We start from the raw sequence: 19,120 nt of genomic DNA, 5'->3' as shown, positions 1-19,120 counted from the left end.
TTGAGCAACATTTTCTTATCTGAAAATGAAACATTAAAAGTAAAGAAAAAGAAACATTCTGTCCCTGACTTCGCAGCATGGCTCTGAAATCCGTTAAACGGGTATTTTGTTTTGACCCTGAATTTGATAAGGGGGGGGGTTGAGGGGGATGGAGTGGGGGAGGGGAGGTGGAGGGGAAGGGGGTGGCCATGGGAGGGGAAGGAGGGAGGGGGTGGGGGAGGGTGGGAGGAGGGGAGGGGGGTAGTGGGGACTGCACCAATGCAGGAGAGGTTTGGGCCCTTAGTCTAGTATGCCTCTAAACCTCTTCTATCCATGTACCTGTCCAAATGTTTTTTAAACACTGCAATAGTACCTGCCTCAACTACCTCCTCCAGCAGCTCGTTCCATATATCTACCATCCTTTACATGAAAAGGTGACACCTCAGGTTCCTATTAAATCTTCCCCCCTCACCTTGGCTCTCAATTCCCCCACTCTGGGCAAGGGACTCTATGCATCTAACCAATCTATTCCTCTGAAGATTTTGAACACATCTATAAGATCACCCCTCAACTTCCTGCGCTCCAAGGAATAGAGTCCTTGCCTGCTCAACCTCTCTCTATAGCTCAGGTCCTCGAATCTTGGCAACATCCTTGTAAATCTTCCCTGCACCCTTTCCAAACTGCACTTTGGAAAATCTGACCACCCGGCTGTGCTTTTTCTTGTATATAGGCAGAGACTGAAGTATGAGGCACCGGGGAAGGGCTAGTCGAGAAGGCAGAGGAACAGTTGTAGGGCCGTTTCGAGTCAGTGCATTGGGCCATATTAGAAACATAGAAAATAGGTGCAGGAGGAGGCCATTCGGCCCTTTGAGCCAGCACCGCCATTCATTGTGATCATGGCTGATCATCCAGAATCAGTAACCCGTGCCTGCCTTCTCCCCATATCCCTTGATTCCACTAGCCCCTAGAGCTCTATCTAACTCTCTCTTAAATCCATCCAGTGATTTGGCCTCCACTGCCCTCTGTGGCAGAGAATTCCACAAATTCACAACTCTCTGGGTGAAAAAGTTCCTTCTCACCTCAGTTTTAAATGGCCTCCCCATGTTCATGAATTCATTAGCGGACCTGAATAAACATGCCCAGTCATTACCGACTTGATAAGGAATTGAATGTGTATTCGCAAAAACATTCATAATCTTCCCCAACCAGTGCCTGGAGATTCATAATCTGCTGGAAAAATAGAAATGTGGTGTTTGGGACTGGCAATCCAGTCATATAAGAAGTTCACGACTGTCTGAAGGCCAATGCAAGCGCGAAGAGTCAATTCCTGCCTCAGCTGGAGTTACTGTCTGACCCTCAACAGCTGTGGCAAGAAGTCAAGTCAAGTCAATTTTATTTGTATAGCACATTTAAAAACAACCCACATTGACCAAAGTGCTGTACATCAGTTCAGGTACTAAGAACGAACGTACAATGGCACACAAACATAACAGCACATACATAAACAGTTCACAGCGCACCCTCAGAGAGCCTCAAACGCTAGGGAGTAGAAATAGGTTTTGAGCCTGGACTTAAAGGAGCCTCCTACATGTGAACCCGGGTAACAGAACTGGCAAGGAACCATCAGTTGCAGATGAGCTCAATGCTTTTCATGCGCGCTTTGAAAGACAGAACCTACCCGGGTCTCCACAGCCCCTGACAACCCCTGTGGTTTCTATTCACAAAATGCTGGAGTAACTCAGCAGGTCAGGCAGCATCTCGGGAGAGAAGGAATGGGCGACGTTTCGGGTCGAGACCCTTCTTCAGTCTCTGAGGCCGCTGTCAAGAAGGTGAATCCACGCAGGGCATCCAGCCCTGACCAATTACTGATTGGGCACAAAATGCTGGAGTAACTCAGCGGGTCAGGCAGCATCTCTGGAGAGAAGGAATGGGTGATGTTTCGGGTCCAGACCCTTCTTGTGACCCTCAGAACACAAGCAAACGTCACCCATTCCTTCTCTCCAGAGATGCTGCCTGTGCCTCTGAGTTTACTCCAGCATTTTGTGTCTACCTTCGATTTAAACCAGCATCTGCAGTCCTTTCCTATACTAAAGATTCGTAACTGGCTGGAGTATTCAAGCTCTCGCTTTTGCAGTCATCTGCTTCAAAAATAGGTCCAGTACTATGTGTCTGTAAACCAGCATCTGCAGTTCTTAGTTTCTACGGCATATGTAATGATGTTGGAGGAGTGAAGGGCGTAAATGTGAAGATGAATACATAGTAGAATATATATTTACGGCAGTGGGAGCGAATTTGCGACTTGTATTATAAATCTGAAAATGTTGTCGAACTAGGAAAAATTATAGATCGCAGCGAGCAGGGTTCGAACCTGCGCGGGGAGACCCCATTGGATTTCAAGTCCAACGCCTTAACCACTCGGCCATCGCTGCCGTGAAGAATACGTGGCAGATCAGCGCTCTTCACAACTCCGCCCGCTTCTGTAACCAGCCAGTCAGACCGTGTTGTCCGGAGTGCGTCGCCTGTCAGACAAGCGGGCGGAAGACAGACACAAAGTGCTGGAGAAACTCAGCGGGACAGGCAAAGCATCTCTGGAGAGAAGGAATGTTCTGGAAGGAACTGCAGGTGCTAGTTTACACCGAAGATAGACACAAAATGCCGGAGTAACTCGTGCTCCGTCGGCTGCTGCTGCTGCTGCTGCCGGCGCTGCCTGACAGTTGGTTGCCTCCTGCATTTAAACCGGCGGCCGCTGTGCGCGAGGTAAACGGCAGCTGTCAACAGTTCGCCCCTTACACCAAGTTTAAGTTTAAAAATCGAATTCCAAAGTTTTATGAACAACAGCAAGTGATGAGTCAAGTGTAGTAACGAGGGTCTGAAGGAGGGTCCCGACCCGAAATGTCGTCTATCCATGTGTTCCAGTGCATGGATTAATGATTTCCGTTTGTAAAAAACACACACAAAATGTTGGCGGGAGTAACTCAGCGGGTCAGGCAGCATCTGGGGAGGGAATAGACAGGCGATGTTTCGCTATGGGGGCCCCTTTTTCAATGACCCAATTTGCCTCTAATGATAGACACAAAATGCCGAATTAACTCAGCGGACCAGGCAACATCTGTGGAGAAAATGGGTAGGTGGTTTCAGGTCGGGACGCTCTAATTATCATCGTTTGCTGTCGTCGTTTTCCCTCCAGTTATTTTGGATAAATATATTGTAGGAATTGAGGCTTTAGATCCCTTGGCCTAACGTTAGGGATTAAAACGTCAAAAGCTTGTGATTAACAATACAATACAATACAATATTTATTGTCATTGTACAGGGGTACAACGAGATTGGGAATGCGCCTCCCATACGATGCAATAATTTAGTTAATTTAAACAACAGCAACCCAACGAAACAAATTGTAACAGTTTTAAGACAGAATAAAGTGCAAGTCGATCTGTGCCGGGTCACTGTGCGATGTGACCACCCGGCTCAGCAGGACCGGTTCATAGCAGCTATGGCCCTGGGGATGAAGCGGTTCCTGAGTCTGGAGGTGCGGGCGTAGAAGGCCTTGTATCGTCTGCCCGATGGAAGGAGTTCGAACAGACTGTTGCAGGGGTGTGAAGAGTCTTTGTGGATGCTGGTGGCTTTTCTGAGGCATCGTGTGTTGTAGATGCCCTCCAAGTCTAACTGTTTGGATCAAAAACTTTCACCCAATTGTCTGTACCGAGGATATTTAAATGATAAAGGCGACGCTTTTTTTATTTACATGTTTTAACTTCAAGCAGTTGAAGTTAATGTGGGCCGAAGGGCCTGTTTCTGCGCTGTATCTCTAAATCTAAAACATAGACTGCATTGTCGGCCCATCATGCCTGTACTGGCTCTTTGGAAAAACAGCCAGTTTATGAGTTTATGTAATAATAATAATAATAATATATTTATTTTATATAGCGCCTTAACACATGCACAAAGCGCTTTACAAATACAATTAACATAGAAACAAACAGACAAACAGACAAACTATCCTGACGGAAAAGCGGCGAATAATCAACGCCAGCGTCCTCTCACGTCAGGGTCCGGCAGTAGACATTAAAGAACACAAGACACACAGATACAGTGTAGAGTGTAGGAGGGAATTACAGATGCTGGTTTACACCAAAATAGACACAAAATGCCGGAGTAACTCAGCGGGACAGGCAGCATCTCAGTTGAGAAGGAATGGGTGACGTTTTGGGTCTGACTGAGGGTCACGATATCGGGATTTTTTCTTTATGTATTAACTACTTGTGCCTCCATTTGGAGTTTACTTTAATTATTTCTCATTTTCACCTCCATGTCATCTGCTGGCCCCATATTATCACTGGACCACCTCCCTGCTCCCCTTTTCTGAGTATGCATACATTAAGAATGCTAGTCTCTAACATTTTCAGTTCTGATGAAGTTCATGTAATGTTATTGAATAATACATACAAAGGAATTTGCAGCATGAAGAAGGCATTTAGTTTTTTCTTTCCAACACTTGCCCTTACATTTTGTGACCCTCAAAACACAGGCAAATCCTTAAATATTATGAAGATCCACACTTCCAATCATGAGCTCCAGAACCTCAAACCCCCACCAGGGTCAAAATCAATGTTCACATCTCCTTCTCATCATTAGCTTAATTCTCTGCCCCTGGTTTTTGGAGTTCTAAAAGGACATACATTCTTTCTATCCACTCTGTTTCAGGTTCTTAATTAAAGTGTGTCTTTTTGTTTCTGGAGTTCACCTGTCCGGTCTATATTTCTCATAGGACTTTTAAGGCCCCACAGTTAATGAGCTGAGGTAAGTTGCAGTTCGACAAGCTGAAAGTAGTTGGATAAGAGTGGGACTTTTAAAAGAGGCCAACCAATTACTGAGGCCTGACAGTTAACGAGCTGAGCTGACTTAGTTGGACAAGGACAGTTAACGAGCTGACTTAGTTGGACAAAGCTGAATGCAGTGGGCATCATTGAATGTCTGCTCCTTCAAGGGTGGATAAAAGGAAGGTAGATACAAGCAGAGTGGCCCTGTTGGGAGTGGTCATGTTGAGGCTCAGTGGAAAGAAAGTGTGAGGCTTTGGTGTCGAGTGTGACACTGATATAAGGTACAGTTTGTGTTTTTGTTGTTCTCTAAACCTTTCACAGTCTTGTGTGGCAAAGAAGGCAGTTAGACGGTGTTTTCTCCCTGGTGCTGGGGTCCAGAATATCTCAGAGTGGTTGCATGATATTTTCAAGTGGAAGGGGGAACAGTCAGAAGTTGTGCATATCGGCACAAATGACATTGATAGGAAAAGGGATGAGGTCCTGTAAAATAATGTAGAGAATTGGGCAAACAGATTAAAAACAAGTAATTTCTGGATAACTCTTGGTGCCATGTGCTAGTGAGAGTAGGAACGGGAAAATAGGACTGAGAAGTTAGTGCAGGGGGCAGGGATTCAGTTTCTTGGACCAATGAGATTTCTTAGAGGTGACCTGTGCAAGAAATATGGGTTGCATCTGAATTGGTAGGGGATCAGTATCCTGACAGGCAGGTTTGTTAGTGCTGTATAGGGTGGATTTATAGGTGGTAGGTGAGGCTAGAAGTTTGTATGGTGGTGCTGAAAAAAAGTTCACTAGGCAGGAGGATGGCAGGAAGTGAGGAAGGACAGTTGGATTTAATTAATTTTATTTTGATGTGAGAGGCTTGATGGGTGCATTTTACAAAGTCAAACCAGGACAGGGCAATCACAGTGAATGGCAGGACCCTGGAGAGCATCCTAGAGCAGAGAGATCTAGGAGTGAAAATGCATAGTTCCCTGAAAATGGGATCATGGGTAGATGGGGTGGTCAATATATCTTTGCATACATTGGCCTTCATCAGTTAAAGTATTGAGTATAGACGGTGGATTGTACAAAATATTGGTGAAGCCACACTTGGGAGTATTGAGCTGTGTTTTGGTCACCCTGGTATAGGAAGGATTTTGTTAAGCTGGAAAGAGTGCATAGAAGATTTAAGAGGATGTTGCCAGGAGTTGAAGGCATGATTTTTGGGAGAGATTGGGCAGGCTAGGAGTGTATTCGTTAGAGTGCATGTGATTGAGGGATAATCTTGTAGAGATGTATGAGATCATGAGGGGAGAGATGGGGTGAATGCACAGTCTTTTACCAGATTAGGGGAATCAAGAAACCGTGGGTATAGGTTGAAGGTGAGAGGGGAAAGATTAAATGGAAATCTGAGGGACGACTTTTTCACACAGGGCGGTGGACATACGGTATGAGTTGCAAGAGGGGTTAGTTGAGGCAGGTACTGTAAAATACTTAAAAGGCATTTGGACAGGTACATGGATAGGAAAGGATTGGAGGGATATGGGTCAAAGGTGGCAAGTGGGACTAGTGTTGATGGGACATCCTGGTCATCATGGGCAAATTGGGCAGAAGGGCTCTTTCCATGCTTTATGACTATAGCCAAGGTTATCCAGTTCTGGCATTGTCCTCTTAAATCTCCTCTGTACCCTTTTTCTTAATGTTGCATTCTCTCCATGATATATAGCTAGAAAGGTACAGTGCTCTCTTGCTATCAAATACTTTATACTAATAGCTTGGTTTTAGACATTCAGTGCTTGGCCTAATAAATGAAACTATTTTATGTGCTTTTGTAACCACCTTATCTGTCTCTCAGGGATCTTTGGCCATAAGATCTGTCTCTTTACATTTCTTAACGTCCTACCATTTATCACTTGCCATACTTGCTCACCCCAAATGTATCGCCTCGCATTTTCCCAGAATGCATTCCATTTATCACTTTTGTTTCCACCTGGCCAGTCAATTTTATTTCTCGACTTCAATCTGCTGCATTTACATTTAAACTGTTCATCTATACCCCAGTGAGAACATTGAACTTAATCTACGGAACTGATGCTAAGGACTGTATTCTACACTGTCTTCCCCTATGCTCTATCTATTTTATTTGCGTTTGATTTAATTGAATTTATGCATGATATATCTGATCTGTTTGGATAGCAATAATAAACCTAAACCCAAGGTCATAAAAAATATGAACCAGTTACAGTGGAAGTACGGTAGGACATGAACTTTACATTATACTTTGTTCCTTAGTAAAAGCTTGTACAGTATCAATGATTTGTGAAAATGTAAAGATTCCAGGTCTACATCTATATCTAATTAGTTATTTTCCCCCAAAACATTATTTTTAAATAACGTACCAATTGATTATGTCACTGTAAAATCAACATTAAGATCAAACGTGCATGTTAAGGAAAACTTACCTTCTAGTACCATTTGTCATGCTTTACCTAAATTGCAATTTGACAAAAAATGCTTAATCTCCAAAAATAACCCCAGGAGGAAGAGCAACTCCACACTCTGTCTCCCTTTCTCTGTCTGTCTTGATGTGTGTTTCCAAAGAGAGAAAATAATAGTTTAGCGACAAAAGAAAAGATAACTGAAAAAACATTCAATTGAATCAGGCTGATATTTTACCTCAGCACTCCTACTAATGCTCCAATGTCCTTTTATACCCTTGATAATTTTTTAATTATTAATCACTTTTGTGTATTCCACAATCTTTTTGGTGAAAATTTTGAGAGATTCATGATTCTCCGAGAGACGGATTTTTTTTTCATTGCACTGAAAGTCTGAACCTAGTTCTTCAAGCCCCTGCTAGAAAAGACATATGCCTGCATGTATTTTATCAATCTCCTTGACTGGTAATTCAACTTCCTTTCCTCTTTTACATCCCTCTCTATCGTGTCAGAAACATCCAAAGTTGTAACGCTGACAAAGTCTGTCAACCCAACCCGTCTCTCAACCAAATTGTGCAGCACCAAGTAAATTGGCAGCTGTTCACCTGCTCCCCAGTGATGGCAGAGGTGTTGCCATCAATTTACCAGGATTTTATTTATCTCTCTCCAAAGTGCCATTCCCCTCATGATGTGTGTTCAAAACAGTTTGCAGTGCGCTTTTTTTGGCTTCATTTGTGAAGTATTATCAATGAATCCACAAGCTCTATATATTGTCTCCAGTTAGTGTATCTATCTTGAATGTATATGCAGGCTCAATTTAAGTAAGAATACTTAAAATTTCAGTCTAAATCACCTCACAGAATAGTAAAAGTCACACCTTTATCACTGCAATACTACATTATTACATAGTTGAAATTTGGTGTTTGTTTTGGAAGCAGAGCTCCTGAGGAAAATCAATAATTTGTAACTTGACATGTTGACTTTGTGAAAAGGATTTGTAAATAGCTGAAGGCCCATAGGCATCAATCAAATTGTAAAGGCTTAACAGGGAATTGGGAGAACAAGGATTGAAGTAATGAACTTGCAAATCTTGTCTGGCCTGTGGAGCCTTTGGGCCTGTATTTACCTGAAGGGTTCTGGGAAACTACTCAGCCCTTGTCACTTAATTAGGAGTCAGTACTCAGTTCACAATCTTTGAAAGGATTTGAACTCCTCTTGGGCAACCTACATTCACAATGTTGACCAGTCTGATTTGCCTCTGCACATTCACTTCAGCCATCTCCTCAATAAAGAGGTTACAAGAAACCTTGCACTGAAAGAAAGCTGAAAAAGTAGAACCATTTCTATTTTGAAGAACAATTTTAGTTTGCTTAAGGTTTCATGATATTAAGTGAAGCAGCTCCTTCAAGATTTATCTCCAGTAAAGCATACAACAGTATGACACTATTCCTTGCATATGTTTTGCACCTTTAATGTCACAAGCAATCCCAAGGCACTTCAGGAGTGTCATCAAATAGAAATTGATACTGGACCATATTAGGTCATTCCCCAAGAAGGTTCAATCTCCAGACTGAAGAAAGGTCCTGACCCAAAATGTCACCGGTCCTTTTTCTCCAGACAGGCTGCCTGACCTGTTGAGATATTCCAGCACTTTGTGTCCATCTTTGGTATAAACCAGCATCTGCAATTCTTTGTATCTACTTTTTTTTCCATATTAGGTGGTGTTGGTTTAGTGAACAGGAAATAGAGGATTACATCAGATATCAGAGAGATGAAATAAAAATAGGGTTGTCATGTAGGGGGGTTTAAATTTCCAAAATATTAACTGATTGCCATTAGTGTTAAAGCATCAAAGGGGTGGTAGTGGAACCTAAGAGATATGGCTGGGAGAGTTTTTTGACAAAGTATCTAGATAGACCAGTGAGGGAAAGAGCAGGACTTTATTCTGGGGAATGTAGCTGTTCAGGTGGAGGGAGTGTCAGCGTGGGAGCATTTTTGAGATAGTAACTCTACATATTTTAAAATTATGGAAAAGGATATGGATGGATCAAGAATAAAAGCCTTACATTGGGGAAGGCATTGGCCCTTTTTCTCCAGTGAGGCTGCCTGACAGGGTAAATAGGGAGCATCTACTTGAAGGTAAGTCTATACTCTGCCCAGTGGGACGCATTCAAAGGCAAATTAATGGGAGTTCATGGTGAATATTGGCTATCTTCCAGTCATCTTGTATCTTTCACTTGTATCTAGCAATGATTTAAAACCCTCAGCCAGAGCTCATGCAATCTTTTCCCTTGCCTACAAGGGATGAGAAGCCTGAAATAAATCTGTTTCTTTCCCTTCTACTCACTCCCTGTCCAATGCCCCACATTTCTTGCATTGTGTGGCAACCAACCACTGTTTCCAACCACCCACCTCCCTTATTTAGTTCTGTTTCACGTTTTCCCATCAGATTCGACCATCTACAACCCTTTGTTACCTCCACATATTATCTCCCAGCCTCTGTCACTATTTCCATCCTTCCCTCCCTCACCCCAGATGGATCCCGACCCTAAACGATGATTGTCCATTTCCCCCCACAGTTGCTGCCTGACCCTTTGAGTTCCTCCAGCAGATTGTTAGATAGTGAAGATCTTTAATTATTCTATTAAAATTTGCAACAATCCAGCAGAATTAGACAGTAGATGCAGGAGGAGGCCATTCGGCCCTTTGAACCAGCACCGCCATTCGCTGTGATCATGGCTGATTATCCACAATCAGTACCTCGTTCCTGCCTTCTCCCAATATCCCTTGACTCTGCTATCTTTACAAGCTCTATCTAACTCTTGAAAGCATCCAGAGAATCGGCCTCCACTGCCTTCTGAGGCAAAGAATTTCACAGATTCACAACTCTGGGTGAAAACGTTTTTCCTCATCTCTGTTCTAAATAGTCTACCCCTTATTCTTAAACTGTGGTCCCTGGTTCTGGACTCCCCCAACATCAGGAACATGTTTCCTGTACAATCCCTTAATAATCTTATATGTTTCAATAAAATCCCCTCTCGTCCTTCTAAATTCCAGTGTATACAAGCCCAGTCGCTCCATTCTTTCAACATATGACAGTCCCGCCATCCCTGGAATTAACCTCGTGAACCTACGCTGCACTCCCGCAATAGCAAGAATGTCCCTCAAATTTGGAGACCAAAACTGCACACAATACTCCAGGTGTGATCTCACCAGGGCCCTATATACCTAAAAAAGCTTTTACTATCCTCCTTTATATTCGTGGCTAGCTTACCTTCGTACCGCATCTTTTTTCCCCCCGTAGTGCCTTTTTAGTTATCTTCCGTTGCTCTTTAAAAGTTTCCCAATTTTCTGGCTTCCCGCTCATCTTTGCTATGTTATACTTCTCTTTTATTTTTATACTGCCAGTGACTTCCCTTGTCAGCCATGGTTATCTCTAACACCCCTTAGAATCTTTCTTCTTCTTTGGAATGAACTGATCCTGCACCTTCTGTATTATTCCCAGAAATACCTGCCGTTGTTGTTCCACAGTCTGCCAGGGTCTCTTTCCAATCAACTTTGGTCTGCTCCTCCCTCATGCCTCAAGAGTCCCCTTTGCTCAACTGCAATACTGACACTTCCGATTTTCCCTTCTCCCCCTCAAATTATAGATTAAAAGTTATCATATTATCGCCACTACCTCCTAATGGTTCCTTTATCAAATCCGGTTCATTACACGACACTAAATCCAGAATTGCCTTCTCCCTGGTAGGCTCCAGAACTAGCTGCTCTAAGAATCCATCTCGGACGCACTCCACAAACTCCCTTTCTTGGGATCCAGTACCAACCTGATTTTCCCAGTCTACCTGCATGTTGAAATCTCCCATAACTACTGCAGCATTACCTTTGCTACATGCCAATTTTAACTCTTGATTCAACTTGCACCCTATATCCAGGGGCCTGTAGATAACTCCCATTAGGGTCTTTTTACCCTTACAATTCCTCTGTTCTATCCATACTGACTCTACATCTCCAGATTCTATGTCACTCCCTTGCAAGGGACTGGATTTCATTCCTTACCAACAGAGCTACCCCATGTCCTCTGCCCACCTGTCTGTCATTTCAATAGTACGTAAACCCCTGAATATTCAGTTCCCTGCCCTGGTCCTCTTGTAGTCTCTGTAATTCCCACAATATCATACTTGCCAATTTCTAACTTCATTCATATTTGCTGGAGCCAAACTATTAAATGTCAGATCTGTTGAATGAAATCTCACAATTTACATGCTTGGTTTCAAGAATTGCAATGACAGCAAATGTGTATATGTGCGATATTGATGGGATAATAAGATAAACAATTTAAAAAGAATGATTAGTGCAGGAAACAGAAAAATAGTCATGAAACTCAAGCTAATCTGAATGGAGAAAAACCCTATGAGTAAATGCCATGAAATGTCGAGGTTCTTCCATATCAAAGTCAAATGTTTGTGCACTAATTTTCACATTAGAATGTATATTCTGACCAACACTATTTTGGTAGAGGCAACACAGATTAGGTTTTTCCAGAATTAATCACTCAATGTATAAAAAAAGGTCTTGACCCAAAACGTCGCCTATCCATGTTCTCCAGAGATGCTGCCTGACCAGTTGTGTTACTCCAACACTTTGTCTTTTTGTGTATTCGCCATCATCTTGTTTCTTGATTAAATTCAAACTATTATTGGTAAAACATTTAACAGTCTTTCAACTAGGGTTGGGGAATCAAAAACAGGAGTAGTTTAAAGGTGAGAAGGGCAAGATTTAATAGGAACCTGAGGGGCAACTTTTCACTCAAGATGGTGGAATGAGCTGCCAGAAGAGATACAATAACAACAATTAAAAGCCACGGACTGGTACATGGATAGGAAAGCTTTTGAGGGATATGGGCCAAACACACGCAAATGGGACTAGTTGGGCTGAAGGATGCGTTTCCATGCTGTATGGCTCTATGACTCTATTTTGTGTACTACATAACGTTGATAGTACTTCTCAAGTCAAGAACCTAGTAGCTACAAGCCCTTAGCACATACCAAGATTATGAATGGAGGCTTATAAATGCAAATCTTCTTATAAACTGAACACATCTGAAATTGCATTTGGTACTTGAATTGTTGGAAAGCTTTATGTAATAAACATGAAAATTAATATACTTCTATTGCTATTTTTCTCACGGATAGATAGAAGGCAGGCATTCAGGACTTGAACTCATTAAGATTCGTCAAACATGATGTCATATTGTTGAAATTTCTCAAAACATGTCAGCTTGTCAACTGGGAATTAAAGTTCTAATTTGAACAACATGATCAGAAGCACCCCCTTCTGGCAGTGGTGTTCACGACGCCCAGACTAACACAAAATTGAGAAAAAATCACTGCAACTTCTTGTTTCACTGAATAAACATTTAACTAGCTAATCAGTAAAGGGAATCCACTGCAGGGAAACCTGACCCCAGGGTCTCCAAATACAAAACATATCCTTGCATGAAAGTAGCAGGCAGAAGAACCAATGTTTTGACAAAAAAAAATGCTGGAAGAACTCAGCAGGTGAGGAAACATCTGTTTTTATTTCAGATTTCGAGCATCTGCGGTTTTTGTGATTTTCATTTACACTAGATTCAACAAGCCTTTCTCTACAATCATGTTGTACAATAATCTTTTCTGGGATGTGGATGCAGGTGGAAAAGCCATTCCTGATTCCCTTTGAAGAAGTGGTGATGAGCAGCTGTAGAGAACCACTTTGGCTGTACTTTTGCAATGTTGTTGGCGTAGGGAGTTGCAGAACCTAGTCCCAGCAATATTGAAGGAATGGCAATGTAAAGTCCTTACCAACCAGAAAAAATGTGACTTAGAATAGAAAGTGAAGGAGGTGCGACCTTCATCCTCAATGGTAAAAACTGCAGCTTTGAGCTGCTGTGCGGTGCACTTTGTTGATGATGCACACAGCAACCATTCTGCAGCAGTGCTGGTTGGAATGCATCCTTGGGGCAGTGGAGAGGCTACCATTCAAGGACGATGCTATCCCTTAGATGCCAATGTTATTGCCGCTGCTCCCATTCAGATAAGTGGAAATTATGTTAATACATTCCTGCCATGCCATGATAGAAATGCTGTTGGAATGGAGAAGTAACTTGCTTGCTTGAGAATTCCTTCCAAATGTGTGTCTCTTGCAGTGACATTATTTTACTGGATGGCCTAGTTATTTTTCTGGTTCATTGGTGACTGAAGGACATTGATAAAGATCGAATGAGATCATCAGTGACAATGATCTCATTAGACTGCCAAGAGAAGTTCCTTAAATTCACTCTCAATGACAAATATTAATTTCTGGGCATTTATGATAAAAAATAATACAACTTGCCCCTCATTGGCCCAATAATGACCGAGAGCTCAAGATGCATGAAGCATTCCTGGAAAATTCTTCTCCAGTCATCAGGTATTGAAAATTATCCTGGAAAATGACATGGACCATATGGTTATTATCTGGCCATTCACTCGCCACGCACTTGCGTCTGGCCCAGGTCTTTACCGAGGGGGTGCCGACAATCAGCTCGCATGAAGGAGGTGGGACTGGCATTTGTTAACTGACTCGATGAGTACATTTTCAACATTCAGTAATATGAACAAGACAAATTACTCAACTTTTAGTCCATTCCTACCTTTACACATTTGAAACAATAGACAAATGCTACCTCCAAAAAACAAGCTACTTCTGAGGAACACACAAAATATTTTTGACTGCTTAAAAAGTTAAATTACTTTGGCTATCTGTGCTCATTCTTTCCCTTAGTGAATGGTCAGTTGCAATTCCTCCTACCAAGGTATTGGTTTATTGTTATTACGTGTACAAAGATACAGTAACAAGCTTTTGCTTGCGTGCTATCCAGTCAAATAAATCAGATCAGCTCATACTATGCATGACTACAATCAAGCTGTACACTAGTACAACAGGTAGTGCAAAAAGAAAAATACCAGAGTGCAGAGTAAAGTGTTATAGCGTTATGGCATTACAGTTGTAGAGAGAAGTTGTTGGTCCACAATGAGGGGGTGGGGATCAAACTCTAGCGTCTGAGAGGACTGTTCAGTGGTCTGATAACAGCAGGGAAGATTCTGTTCCTGAATCTGGTGGTCTGCCTGCTCCAAAGAGATTGTATTGTCCTATTGTGCAAGGCAACCTAAAAGAAGCCCCTTATGCTTTTATTATTGCTTTGAGATTTCTATCCAGTCAAGCTCAGTAGACACACTCTTCAGCCTATATCGTAAGGGCTCAGTTTCCGTGCCAGTCTTGGAGAATTGGCTGAATGCTCAAGAATGCTCCATTGTTTGAGTCTGTTCTTTCTGTGACTCTTAAAACATCCCAATAGTTGGTGTTGCCACCAATATTTTAATTCCTCAATTGATATCACCACAACTGATTAACTGGTCACTATCACATCACTGTTTAAAAATAGATTGCCTCCACGTTTATGACAGTCCAACTGCAAAATACAATACACAAGTTCTTCATCATCTGTAAAGCTCTTTGGGATGCCCTGAGAATGTAAATTCAATTTATTTCACATTGATATGAACCCGATTATGGATTTTCTTTTTGTTTAGAGCCTTATGAATTCTCAAGGTGCTTCAATACACTTTAAAATGAATGAACTACTAGTTGGTCAGCATTATAGTGCCTGCAAATGTAGCAGGTATTCAATTGTTTAAATGCCAAGTTATACTAAATCTCAAGGGACCAGCTAAGAAGAGAGTTGTTAATCTGGTGACCCCTTTTTGAGTGGGACCAACAGAAAAAAAAACTTCCTTCTCTTCCTGTAATACTGCAGTGGGAAAATTCCAAATAATGGGAATACCTATGCGAGAGGCATGGTGGCACAGCTGACAGAGCAACTGCCACACAGCTCCAGGGACTTATGGGGCTGTCTTTGCAGAGTTTGCAAGTTCTCTGACCACGATCTCAAGACATACTGTTAGGTTAATTGGCTACTGTAAGTGACCTATTGTGTCGGTTAATGGCAAAAAGAGTCAATGACATGTTGTTGATGGGCAAGTTGCTGGAGAACAGGGAAGTTGCAGGAGAACAGGGAAATAAGGATTGCTCACCTCGGAACTGACATGGACCCATAGGCAGAATGACCTCCTTCTGTGATAAGATATAAATATTTAATAGATGGAGATAGACATTCCTGATGGTGTGCCAAGGAAAACTAAAATCAGTTAATCAGTTAATTGATTCATTTAAAAGGGTAAATTGAATTGAAAGGGAAGAATGGGTCAAGAGCTGGGAGATTAAAACAATGTTAAAACTCCATTTCTAGACCAAGTATCACCGAGTGCAGGTTTACTGTGGAGAAATAGCTTCCTTCTGCACTGCAGCTGCTACAGATCTAAGAGTTGCAATAATTGACACTTGATCTGAAAAATCTGCATTTTGAACCATAAATAGATGTGCACTTGTGCTCCCACAAGCAAGCAAGACTCAATTTCAGCGGTCACTGAAATTGCTCTGTGCTAGCTGACCTCTGTGCATCTCACCACAATATGGGATCAGATTACAGAGGTCAGGCCACAGTGTATAAATACAATCCACATAAAAGATTTAGATAATGTCATTGCCAGCTGTCAAATGCAATAACCACCACATTGATGGCAATAAAAAGTGATTTGTTTTATTGCCTTTTAGGAATTTCGTAACAGAATACATGCAATGGATTTTCAAACTCTCCTTTACTCTCAGCTGCTTGTCCTTTATTATATGTTCTCGAACTGTAGCCACTGATGTCTGATGATGTACTTTGTCATAACCAAGTCCTCTTGCCAAAAAATATTGAATTCAGTAACTTATCTTCACTTACACTGAATAACCTTTATTTAATATACACAAGAAACTGCAGATGCTGGAATCTTGAGCAAAACACAAAGTGCTGGAGGAACTCGGCAGGCCAGGCAGCATCTGTAGAGAGAATGGATAGACAATGTTTTGGCTTGGGACTCTTCTTCAGACTGAAGATCATAAGGGTTATGATGGGTTCTTCCCCATAGTTATCAGTCTGAAGAAGGGACTGCACCCGAAACATTGTCTGTTTAATGGAGATGTGTGGGGGAAGTTATTTTTACACAGAGACACAGAGTGGTGGGGGCCTGGAATACATTGCCAGGGGTGGAGATGGAGACAGATACAATAGTGGCATTTAAGAGACTTTTGAATATGCACAAGGTAGTGTAGGGAATAGAGAGATATGGATCATGTACTGGTAGAAGAAATCAGTTTGACTTGGCATTATATTCGGCACAAATATTGTGTGTGCGGAAGGGCCCATTCCTGTGATGTGTTGTTCTATGTCTTTTGAACTCTCGTCCTCAAAGGCAAAAGAACCTTTGAATCTTTTTAAGGCAGATGCAGACTGATTCTTGAAAAACAGGAAGGCAGGCGAAAGATTTCTCTGCATTGACTATCTTGTGAAGATGACAATGATCAGATCAGCCACGACATTATTAAATAGCGAGGTTGGATTAAGGGTTGAGTGGACTACGCCTTTTCAAATGTTCATTAATTTAATTTAAAAATTATTCATTGTGAATATCTAAATGACTCCTCCATTTCCCATCACATCAACCTTTTAACTATTTTGTGCAAGCAAGAGGGCTTAAATTACATTACATTATTTTTAAATTACATTTTGTTCTCCTAGTGCACAGTTTATCGACCGACCACAGAATTAGAGCAGTAATTTAACTTGCCTATTACAAGAATTTCCAGGCTCAAATCATTTGGCACGTTCATCCCCATTGCAACCAAACCACGTGTCTGCTAACAGTGCAGACCAATTTCAGACCCTTCCTCAATGTAACACTATACTTCTCCGCAGCAGAGCTCAAATCCCAGATTCTCTCTTAACTGTACCTGAAATCCTGAAACTCTTCTCAATGCAGGTTAACCACAGAACCTTCCTCAATGCTGCTCAGGTGGCAGACCCTCGCCTCCATGTATCTCAATTCTCCTCAATGTACCTAACACCCCAATATTATAGTTCCTCTGTCCCCCTCTTTCCCCTCCCCTTCCCAGTTCTCCCACTATCTTCCTGTCTCCTACTACATCCTATCTTTGTCCCGCCCCCTCCCCTGACATCAGTCTGAAGAAGGGTCTCGACCCGAAACGTCGCCCATTCATTCTCCTGAGATGCTGCCTGACCCGCTGAGTTACTCCAGCATTTTGTGTCTACCTTCAATATTATTTAATATACCGTGAACTTAAGGCTCTTATTTAATGTACCCTGACACCACAAGACCCCTCCTCAGTGTTACCCAAACCAAAGGCCACCTCATCAACATACCGTAACCTCGAATTCCTTGTCAATGTAACTAAAAATCCACACCGTTCATTATGTAATGCTACACGAATGAAGGAATGAATACTTTGTTACATGTGACAAGTCACAGTGAAACTCATTGTTTTGCATACCCAAGGTATGCAAAGAGTCGCCACATAAAGTGCGCCGACTAAGTTACAAAGTATCCCGCGCCAGGTCCTCCATTGTTCTCTCCCCCCCCCACACACTCCTCATAGACTCCTCTTTAATAAAAGCGAACCCCAGATTCCTCCTCAGTGAAGCTTAACCCAATTCTAGGACTCCATCTCCCCCATCTCATCCTAAGAACTGCTCAAACTCTCACAGATCACGTTGTGTTGCTGTCTCTGGGGTCATGAGTAAGCAGAGATCATCTTTGTTGGTAATTGTCCCATTTGTCTAGCTGATCCCGCAACAGCTGTTTATGCAGGGCTGCCTCTGCTCGGCAGCAGCCCTTCCTGTTGCAGCTGACCCTGTCGTATCACAGGTCCTTCCTTTATCACTGATCCTCCCATTCCGGATTACATCTCCTTCTTTTACTGTTGACCCTCCAGCAGCTACGCTCTGCCCAGTTGTTTCGGCACTGCCTCCTGTCCTCTGAGTAGCCCGCTATTCCATCTGTGGATTAAAGCTTGTCGACAGGACCGTTGGACTTGTCAGCTAAAACTTTCTGCACACTGCAACTCTAGTCTTCTCTACAAGTCTGAGCGAGCGATTGTGGTGAGTTTGCTTTCCCTCCATTGTGCACAGCAGTTTGCGGTAAAGGGCGTCAGTAACTTGTCCCGTTATCATCAGTAAAAAGCCATTCAGAATAAGTACTGTACCGGAATTGTTTTCCCCTCCGATAGGGACTTGGGGCAAGAAAATCCATGATCACTGCATGATTTACGATAGACACACAGCCAAATAGACTAGCACTCTGTGTAACATTCTCTCTCATAAGACGCACACACACTGAGAATCACTCACTCACAAAGACAGTCTCTCGCGCTCTCCTCAGACATACACAATGACATTCTCCCTTTGGCAGAGACACTTGTGGAATTGGTCAGGGTGCTACGAGCAGCCATGAACATCCAATGCCACCCACACAATCACAGCACTGACAGTGGTAGTATGTATTCTTTTCCACTTCTGATGATATCCCAGGCATGCTTACAGTAGTCAGAGAGTTCCAATTATTGTACTGTCATGCACATTCTTATGGTCTTGTTCCAAGCACTGATGCACACTTCTTGTACAGGCAGCCATGCACAACAACAACATGACAACGTGTATTTATGTAGCAGCTTTCATGTGGTAAAAAAATCTCAGACACTTTACTGGAACATTATCAAACAAAAAGGTGGCACTCAACAGTGACAGTGAATGATCGGGCTCTTGTAGGGCAGAGGGATCTTGGCATGCAGTTATACAGTTCCCTGAAAAGTGGTGTCACAGGTAGAGAGAAAGCTTAGAAAGTAAAGAAGACTTTTGTTACGTTAGCCTTCATCAGTCAGGGTACTGAGTATAGAAGTCGGGGCATAGAATATAGAATAGTAGAG

At 42.4% G+C, this 19,120-nt stretch overlaps 1 non-coding gene across 1 annotated transcript; it reads right to left on the bottom strand.

The window, feature by feature from the left end:
• Nucleotides 1-2,326: 2,326 nt before the first annotated feature.
• Nucleotides 2,327-2,408, bottom strand: trnas-uga (transfer RNA serine (anticodon UGA)). Its single transcript has one exon. It is a non-coding gene; the product is annotated as a tRNA-Ser (tRNA).
• Nucleotides 2,409-19,120: the final 16,712 nt, after the last annotated feature.

Source organism: Rhinoraja longicauda, chromosome 16, assembly GCF_053455715.1.
Source record: "Rhinoraja longicauda isolate Sanriku21f chromosome 16, sRhiLon1.1, whole genome shotgun sequence".
NCBI lineage: Eukaryota > Metazoa > Chordata > Chondrichthyes > Rajiformes > Arhynchobatidae > Rhinoraja > Rhinoraja longicauda.
Note: the sequence above shows the minus strand (reverse complement) of the source record. Positions and strands in the feature narration are given on the sequence as shown.